The sequence below is a fragment of the Armigeres subalbatus genome, unplaced genomic scaffold (genome assembly GCF_024139115.2).
Source record: "Armigeres subalbatus isolate Guangzhou_Male unplaced genomic scaffold, GZ_Asu_2 Contig279, whole genome shotgun sequence".
Taxonomy (NCBI): Eukaryota; Metazoa; Arthropoda; class Insecta; order Diptera; family Culicidae; genus Armigeres; species Armigeres subalbatus.
The window spans coordinates 184500-194193 of NW_026943018.1; the positions used below are offsets into that span (position 1 = coordinate 184500).

General features: G+C 33.5%; 1 long non-coding RNA gene across 1 annotated transcript; it reads left to right on the forward strand.

Annotated features, from left to right (window-relative positions):
• Positions 1-3002: 3002 nt before the first annotated feature.
• LOC134203875 (uncharacterized) lies at positions 3003-3880 on the forward strand. Its single transcript, XR_009977727.1, has 3 exons — positions 3003-3307; positions 3647-3760; positions 3838-3880. It is a non-coding gene; the product is annotated as an uncharacterized LOC134203875 (long non-coding RNA).
• The last annotated feature ends 5814 nt before the right edge of the window (positions 3881-9694 follow it).

Here is a 9694-nt window from a genome sequence, read left to right on the forward strand (position 1 = left end):
GCTAAGTTCCAAAAAGTGTGTCTACAAAATTTGTACACATACACACACACATATACATACACACATACAGACAACACCTCGATTCGTCGAACTGAGTCGATCGGTATATAACACTATGGGTCTCCGGGCCTTCTATCAAAAGTTGTTTTTTGGAGTAGTCCTATAGCCTTTCTGTACAACTTTGTTGTTCGAGAAAGGCAAAAAAATGTTTTTCAAAATTAAAAAACCCAATTCACGGTGAAAGCTATGGCAAAACATACTTTTGCATATAAACGATAAAGATGGATCCATAAATAACATCTGAATGTTCCTTAAAATGCTACCATAAATCCATAAAATAGTTAATGAAATTCCATAAAGAATAATTTTTCGATCCATAACTGAGCTAAAATTTAGCAATTAATTGGGAAATATGTTCCATTAACATGGTCAAGAGAAACAATACAATTCTTGCTATTTTCCCATGAAAATATGACAAATGATCCATGAATCTTTGGAAAATGATCCATAAAAACCCAGATTAATCCACCTAGCAGTGATGATGCCTTTCTCGTGCATTATAAAATATATTGAAAAAATCACATTAGAAAGGTCAAAAAAGCTCTTTGGGGGAATAGATCACATTTTTTCGATCATTTTTAATATTTTTGCCTTGCCACCATTCAAAACAAATTGTTCTTTGAATTTTCAAGGGGACCTTTGGGGAAAACAATGCTTTTTCAATAATTCCGAAAAGCAATGATCGGGCCCATTTCCAATAGCAAACAATTCCCCGTCGAATGCAACTTGTTGCGAGTAAATCGGATAATTCTAAGTTCTAAAAAGTGTGCCTACAAAATTTGTACACATACACACACACATACACAAAAAAAAAACAGACGTCACCTCAGTTTGTCGAGCTGAGTCGATCGGTATATAACACTATGGGTCTCCGGGCCTTCTATCAAGTTTTTTAGCAATCATATAGCCTTTCGGTACAACTTTGTTGTACGAGAAAGGAAAAAATGCATATGTTACAAATATGCGATAGTAAATACAATAATTAGCGCAACGGCGCGTTTTGAAAAATACATATGGATTAAAATTCGATATGTTTCCAACTTTCCTGATTCCCACGTAGTGTTTTTTCACCAATGTAATATTAAAGTTCAATAATACTACATAGTTGTATGTCATACATTGATTTTGCATCCCTTTGTGTAATAATTGTACAAGTACATTTGTGAAAATGAAACCAACAATTCACATAAATATAAATGAAAAAAAGCCGCATAATATGGAAATAAGGAGGTGTATGAAAACGAACGTTATGTTCAAATCACCCATATGCCCAAACTACACCATCATTCCACCCAAACCAAAAAGCAGTTAGCCTTAATGACACGCCTCTTCTTTCCTTCCAAAGCATGAAACAAAATGGCAGCAAACGTAACGAGCGCACGAGAAAGCATGTACGTAGGTATGCGATTTTTATTTCCAACGACGAAACTTTTACAGCTGTGTTGAGGCGAGCGGATGAAGTCATCGGCTTCGGGTCTCTATAGCGCGTGTGTGTTCGTTGCATTAGTTTTCGTGTTCCACATTTGAAGCTTTGGAAAACTTTGCTTGAGAGGTTAGCATCATCAATAAAGCACGAAAGAAGCAACACAAACATTCATGCTGTCAGTTATATACACGGTGCGCAATTTATTCACCGCATGCAGAAATGCTACACCCTTAATTTGTTTTACTCAATATTGTGCGGTTACTTGCTAAGTTTTTTTAAACTTTATTAAGTGTTATTTTAATCTCCAGATTATGTTCAACACCGTACTTGCTAAATGGACACGGTCGGTTAAAGTAGCTGTTCCTTAAATAGTTCGTTAAAGTAGTCGCTAGATTATTCGCTGTTGGTTTGAGCGAGACAGAGTATATGTCAAAAAAAATTAACCAGCAATCTGCGGTGTATTGTTCGAAATGAACGTTTATCAGCAATGGACTTTCTGCTGTACTATAGATCTCGCATTTATCAAAAGGACCTAAGAAACATTTTTTTCATGAATTAATTTGAGTACTGCAATCAACAGAACAACATGAAAGCTATTGCGATTCTTTTCTAAAATTAGCATACTGGCTCACCAGTTACGCGCCGGGTCCCATGCGCCGAGTTGTGCGCCATGCAAAAAGTAAATAAACCAATGTCAAATAGATGTGAGCTTTCGGTAAGCTTTTCCACATTCGCTTGTAAGGTATGTAGCATATTGTTGTCCCTTTACGAAAAGATATTTTTAAGTGAAATTGTTCGAGGTTTAGTAGTTTTTTGCTTTTCTTTCGCCTGTGTTGCGTTCGGGATATTGTTTAAGTGGATATTAGTAGTGCAATTATGTTTAATTTGTGATGTAATATTCTACACTTAAATTGAGTAAAGTACCATAATATGACACAATACCTTAGCGGCGCACAACTAAGCGACCCGGATAAAAATTTACAGTTCCTTGTATGGTATGATCCATTGGAATTCAATTGGTTGTATGGTAAATAATACAATCTATTGTACTTTTATTGTAGATTTTTCACGGTTTATTGTACCTACTTTAAAAGTACAATACATTCAAATGTGACCGATACATTCTATAATATTTTAGTTGTTCGCTTATGTTTTATATTGCTCATCCAAAAATTAAACAAATTATAAAAGTATTCCATCTCGGTGATCAGATAATCCGTTTTAAAGAAAATAAAAGTATAATTTTAGAATATTTCATTGATTCATTATGTTGATGGAATAACAATTGAAAACAATAAAATAACAATAACTTTCATTGTTACATGAAAATTCTACCGATTTTCAAATATATGTTTTAATTGCAGGTCTTGAAATATTCATGTTCTGATCAATTTAAATTTAAAAATTCAAAGGAACAAAATCTTTCACTTTTAATTTTACTTGGAGAATGACTGGATTTAGATGAGCGTGTACAATTTTGTTTGTGATTAGTGAGAAGCTGAGACGTGAGAAGACGAAGTAAACGAAGTGTTTCTTTTATAATCGTCTATCCGGTACAAAGTTAGTACGCTTTTTATATCGAAGTTGGATTTTTCTCCAGATACAGATCCAGATCCAGATACAGATTTTCTCCCAACTTCGGAAGTAGTGTGCTGGATTCGCCTAAAGATGCGCTAAACAACACATCAATTAGTTTGACAGATAACATTTCGGAAGAAAGTTCGGTTCGGAAGTCCCGACTTCCGAATTCTAAGTTGATGCTACGCCGACAATACTGATTCTGCGAGCAAGCAACGGCCGATCATTCCCCGCTGTACCGTGGTGAGTATCTATCAAGGTATTTATCTATATTAGTGTTATCATCATGATACCGGATCATTTTGATGTGGGATAAATCTTTCAACACGTAAAGAAAAAAACTTATAAATTAAAACCTTATAAGCAACAACCTATTCGAAAATATCAATACACTAATTCATTATGCCATCTGATGAATGATCCCATACCAAAAAGCAATAACATTAATAAGTTTTGGAATGTATGTGCCTAGTAACATTATTGTTTTTTACGTGAAAGACCTTCAGGAAGGGGTCCCTTGATTTACACCGCCGAAGCAGTTCGCAGATTTTTTTATTAACATGTATCCTTGTTCCTTTTCAGAAATTGAATTAATGATAAAACACTGCTGCATGCCACCATCACTGATGATTCAATATCGTTCGGCGACTATCATCGAGCTATATCACCAAAGGGATACAATAAAAAATTAAACAGGTAACTTTTGTTTTTCTTCTCGGCTTATACTTTTTGTAAGAAACCTGACATGATCTTATAATTTACGTCTTCCACAGGAAAAAAATGCGAGCAGCATTAGTTACAGCGGCTTCAGTGAGTTTCCAGTTTTCCGCGAGCGGTAATGGCCGCCAGCTTGCCTGCGGGTTAGTCTCTGATTTGACATTTCTGGAGGTCAACTGCACCCACCATTCGAGCATTTTGATCAATGTGGTATATAAGAAGGCTTGAATTCACTGAATCAGCATCTTCTTATATGCTACATTGGTCAGAATGCTCGGTGCGGTGGGTGCAGTTGACCTCCAGACACGTCAAATCAGAGACTGAACCGCAAGCAAGCTGGCGGCCATTACCGCTCGCGGAAAACTGGATAGCCGGTTGCATCATTGGCGACTGAAATCTACGTTTATGAATCCCGGTCTGAATAGCAGTTAACGCACTTAACAATACCACTAATAATTTTAATTTTAATTCGAACACAAATTGAACTAAAATCAAATTAAAATTAAATTAAAGCTGAATTGAATTTAATTAAAACTGAAGTAGAATTATCTTAAAAATATATTAAAAATGAAACAAAATTTAAATTTACTGATTACAAATAAAATTTAAAACTAAATTGAAATAGTACCAATAAAATAAATTGTACATCATTAAATTGAATTGTATTTTTATTGTAATATTGAAATTTAGTGAAAGTGAAATTTATTTAAAATCCCATTGTATTTCTACTGTAAAACAATAAAAAAAAAATTGAGAAAAAACATTTGAAACACATTGTTTTCTATTGTTTTGGCCTTCGAAATCACCCCATTGAAGAATCAATTGTTTTGCTCTGAATTTTGTATGAAAATTTTTCGATTTTTTTATTGTAAAGATACATAACAACCCCCCTTTTTTATTGTAAAAGTCCCATTTACCATTCATTTAATCGTGGAAAACAATTGTCTCTGATGTGATTTAGTTGTTAAAATTCCATTACATTCAATGGTAATTTCTATGTTTTACATGGTGATGTAACAGTAAAATTTATAATATTCTAATCATATTTTTTATCCGGGGAGGCAGAGGTGAATGAGCAAAATGCTATAATATCTCGAGAATCACAATATTGATTGCAGTATTCAAATTAATTCATGAAAAAAAATGTTACTTACGTCCTTTTGAAAAGTTAAGCGAGAATTCATGAAAAAAATTTACTTAGGTCCTTTTGAAAAGTTATGCGGGAAATGTAATAAAATGCGTAAGGATTCATTCACAAATTACATAACGCTAAAATAGACCATTTTCAACCCCCACCCATCCCCCTCGTAACATGTTTTGTATGGAAGGTTTCTAAAATTTGTATGGGCCGTAACCTCGGACAGACACCCTCCCACCCCCTAAAGCGTTATGTAATTTGTGAATGGGTCCTAAAGCCAAAATAGAACTTTTTGGGAACTTGCAAGTGTTCTGATTGTTTAAGTTGACTTTTTGTAAATTTATTGGTCAATATTTAAGAAGTGCAGTTAAAAGAAAAGTGCATACTTAGTTTATTCAAATTTGATTCAGACTATCTTTTGAAAAGGGCCAAACTTGTTTTTACTGATTTTTTCAAATGGATATAATCGAAAAACGACCCTTCCTACAAAAAAGTGTTGTATGGGTGACTATCGCAAAATCAGTCAAACTTTCTAATAAAACTTTTTGAAAAACTCAAAATTGAACCCTACACTAAAAAAAATCGATTTAAAAAATTAAAAGTCGATTTGCAAAAAAACGCCCTTTTAGATTTGGACGAAATTTTGTCTCAAGATAGGTGTCTATGTTCCCTACCAACCGTCCATACATCGCAAGCTGGGCACTTTGAAGGGAAAAAAAATTTTCTAACAAAAACTTTTTCTTGACGGAATTGATTTTTTCAGTGTCTTTAAGGGGTGGATTTAACATAGGGTAAAGTGCCCAATAGTGGACCCCCAACCAATAGTGGACCCTTCAGCTATTTTTGCATTATTACAGCACAATCTAAACATTTTGCTATGAAATTCCATCGGGAGAACCTACCTTACAGTCCTATGATTTGATTACATGCATTGGAAATGCTATGGAAAGTAAATTTAGATGATTTTTTACAATTTGTTAAAAAATAAACACAAGAGTGTCCATTATATGGATATTTTGGGGGGTCCATAATAGGGAAGAAGAACGTCTCGAAACGGAACATAAAAATCAAATGAAATGTCAACTATAGGGAAGCAATTTCCTATTATGGACCCCCCGGGGGTCTACTATAGGGCGAATTCAGTCAGCCTTTATAATGTTTCAACGAATAACGTCAAATATTTGAGTGTTTTATGTATGTATCGTGAAGACGAGATGCAGAGCTTGATATTAGATGTCACGCAAAATTAATATTTTGAAAATTTCCACTCTTTATGCCAGGAAGAGCAAAATTTCGCTACTAGGGGGTCCACTATTGGGCATTTTACCCTATGTATACATAATATACTCATATTAAGTATTCCTGTACAGTCAGGCAGAGTACAATGTTTTGGTCGTAACTGGTCGCAACTAAAGAAGCTAATAATGGAATATAATATTTTTTTTGAAGATATAAACCCCTTCTTAATATTACTCTTAATTTAAAAACAAACTATATACAATGTATCATAAAAATAGATTTGCTTGGGGTTCTATAACGATGGCTTTCATTGGTTTAATTTCAGATGAAAATACACTGAAAATAATTCCGACAAGAAAAAGTTTTTGTTAGAAAAACTTTTTTTCCTTAAGAGTGCCCAGCTTGCGATGTATGGACGGTTGGTAGGGAACATAATCACCTATATTGAGACAAAATTTCATTTAAATAAAAAGGGCGTTTTTTCGCAAATCGACTTTAAAATTTTAAAACTGATTTTTTTCAGTTTAGGGCTCAATTTGGATTGTTTCCGATATTTTCACTAGAAAGTTTGACTGATTTTGCGATGGTCACCCATACAACACTTTTTTGTGGGATGCGTCGTTTTTCTATTATATCCATTTGAAAATATTAGCAAAAAAATTTCAGCTCTTTTCAAAGGATAGTCTAGATTAAATTTGGAAAAACATTTTTGTTTTCATTTCGGATCATCTGGTGATTTTTCATTTCTCATTTTTCATTTCTTACTTCTTACTTTTCACTCCTCACTTCGCACTTCTCACGTCTCACTTTTCACTACTCACTGCTCACATCGGCCCATAGAGGAAAGAAATGGCAGAAATGACGCTTAACTTTTAAAAAGAACATTTGTCACCTTTTATTCATGAATTAATTTGTGTACTGCAATCAAAAGCTATCATATTGGTCTGTTGATCGCAATATTAAAATTCATTCATGAAAATATGTTTCTTAGGTCATTTTGAAAAAATAAACGAGAATTTTCAGTGTATACATGAAATCTTAAAATAGGTACTTTTTAACTCATTAATGGGTTTCTATGTTTCTTTGTGAAGTTTTTTCTTCCGTGTAAGCTGTGTATTCTATGCTGTCAGTGTGCCGGTTTCGAATAAATTGTGTCTTGGGAGAACATAACCTAGAAAATCGATAGCTTATTTGTTACGAAATAATGATGGCTCATAACTCTTTGAATATTTACTATTTTTTGAGAAGTGCCATCATTATGAAACTCAATAGTGAACAAGAAGAAAACATTCCCCATCGAATGCAACTTGTTGTAGCAAAATCGATTCAGGTTTAGTACTAGAAAAATTGGCTAATGTTTCAATGTGCACACACATACGCACACACACACACGGACACACACACGGACAGACAGACATTTGCTCAGTTTGTCGAGCTGAATCGAATGGTATATAATACTATGGGTCTACAAGCGCTCTATAAAAAGTACGTTTTGGGAGTGAAATGAAAGCCTTTCTGGTACAACTTTGTTGTACGAGAAAGGCAAAAACTATATTTTGATCCATAAAACTTAAAATTTGCGCATTTTTTTATCGTTCCATAATTTGATCCATAACTTTATTCAAATGATCCATAGTTTTGGTGATATGATCTATAAATTTTGATAAATGATCCATAGATTTTATAAAATGTGTGGATCAATGAATATAGTTTCATTGGCCTTCTTTCCAAGCATTATGGATCACATTATCAAAATTATGGATCATATGACCAAAATTATGGATAATATGGCTGAAATTATGAATCATCATCAGGATAGAAATTGCGCAAATTTTAAATTTTATGGATCAATATATAGTTTTTATGGATCATTTTTCAAAGTTTTATGGGTCATAAAAATATTCTTTATGGAATCGCTCGAACTATTTTATGGATTTATGGTAGCGTTTTATGGAACATTCAGATGTTATTTATGGATCGTTTTTCATTTTTTTATGGATCGTTTTTCCACATTGAACGGTGCAAAGTAAGGGCTGCCGAAAGCTATTGTGGATCTTTTCAAAAATTTTCATTTTACGGATTCCGTAAAGTTCTTCCGCAGCTGTCAAAGTTCTACCGCAAGCCTGAAAATCTTCAAAACACTGAAACAAAAATCTGATATTTGGCGTTGTCATCGTAGAATGCCATGCCAAACAGCAGAGAAAAATTATGAACTGACAGCTGCGGTAGTTTAAAAATTGAACCGGAAAGAGGAAAATTTTCTCTGGAAGAGCAATAATGGAAAAATAAGATTAAACACAACGCGCCCTCAATATAATGTAGTTTTGGGCATTCAATTTCAAATAATTATAACAGCAATATCGTAAATCTCCACTGATTGTTTTAATTTTATACATCAATATATTTTTAATACAAATCAATTACCAAAAAAAGTGGATTATGCGGTGAAAATATTGTCTTCGTTTTCAACATGGCCATCTTAAATTTCGATCAGAAATATGTTGATCTTATTAAACACCGTTATAAACTCTTTGCAATTCAAATACACTGGATTCTGTTTTTACACGATTTATATTTTCTCAATTTTCCACTCATCCTAAATGTTTAACGCATATCAATTATCATGTGATTTTTCTTTGATTTATCCTGGATTTTTTGAAACATGTTGCGAAGTGTTTGGTGGTAAATTGAAGTCACACGAGCGAAAAAAAATCGTGTAAAAACAAAATCCTGTGTATTCTAATTGGAATTATTAATTTGTCTCATTTACGACCAAAAATAATAAATTTATTCGAACTTTGTGAATAGGATTTATTAGGCTCTTTATCACAACCATAGAGCTGTTCATGAGGTCAATAGGTGTTTGACGTTTGAAGCTTTTTGAGCATGGTTATGAGAGGTTTGCTGATAGCAATAACAGCGACAATAAAACTGAGCAACTGGCTATGGTGATGGCTATTTTAAATCCGCTATAAGAATTGAATAAATCCAAGAAGCATGGAAATTGTTGCTCGGGTAGGTGTCAAATCAGACTCCAAAATTGAAGACCGTCGCGAAATCTGTAAGATTTTGATCATTAATAGCACATTTATTTCTCGATGGATTGCAGACATTTGTATATCAATCGAATCGGAAACTTTCCACCCATTTGCTAATTTCATTGAAACTTTCGACTATTCACGATAAATTGAAAATTTCAATTCAATACCAAATTTTCAAAACGACTTATCTGCTTTTGTAAACAAAGATTCAAACCTCGATTTGACGAATCTGATAGCACTCCCACGCAAATCAGAACCATCAACACGTAGGTAAAGGCTTCGGCCACCTCTTGATGTGAGTGCTATCAGATTCGTCAAATCGACGTTTGAATCTTTGTTTACAAAAGCAGATAAGTCGTTTTGAAAATTTGGTATTGATTTCTTTTCAATCAAAGTTAATTTCCGAGAATTAAACCACCCGACTTGGACGTTAATTTACAATGTCATGAAAACTCATATGTGAATGTATAGTACATTGTGTACGTTATGTGGAAG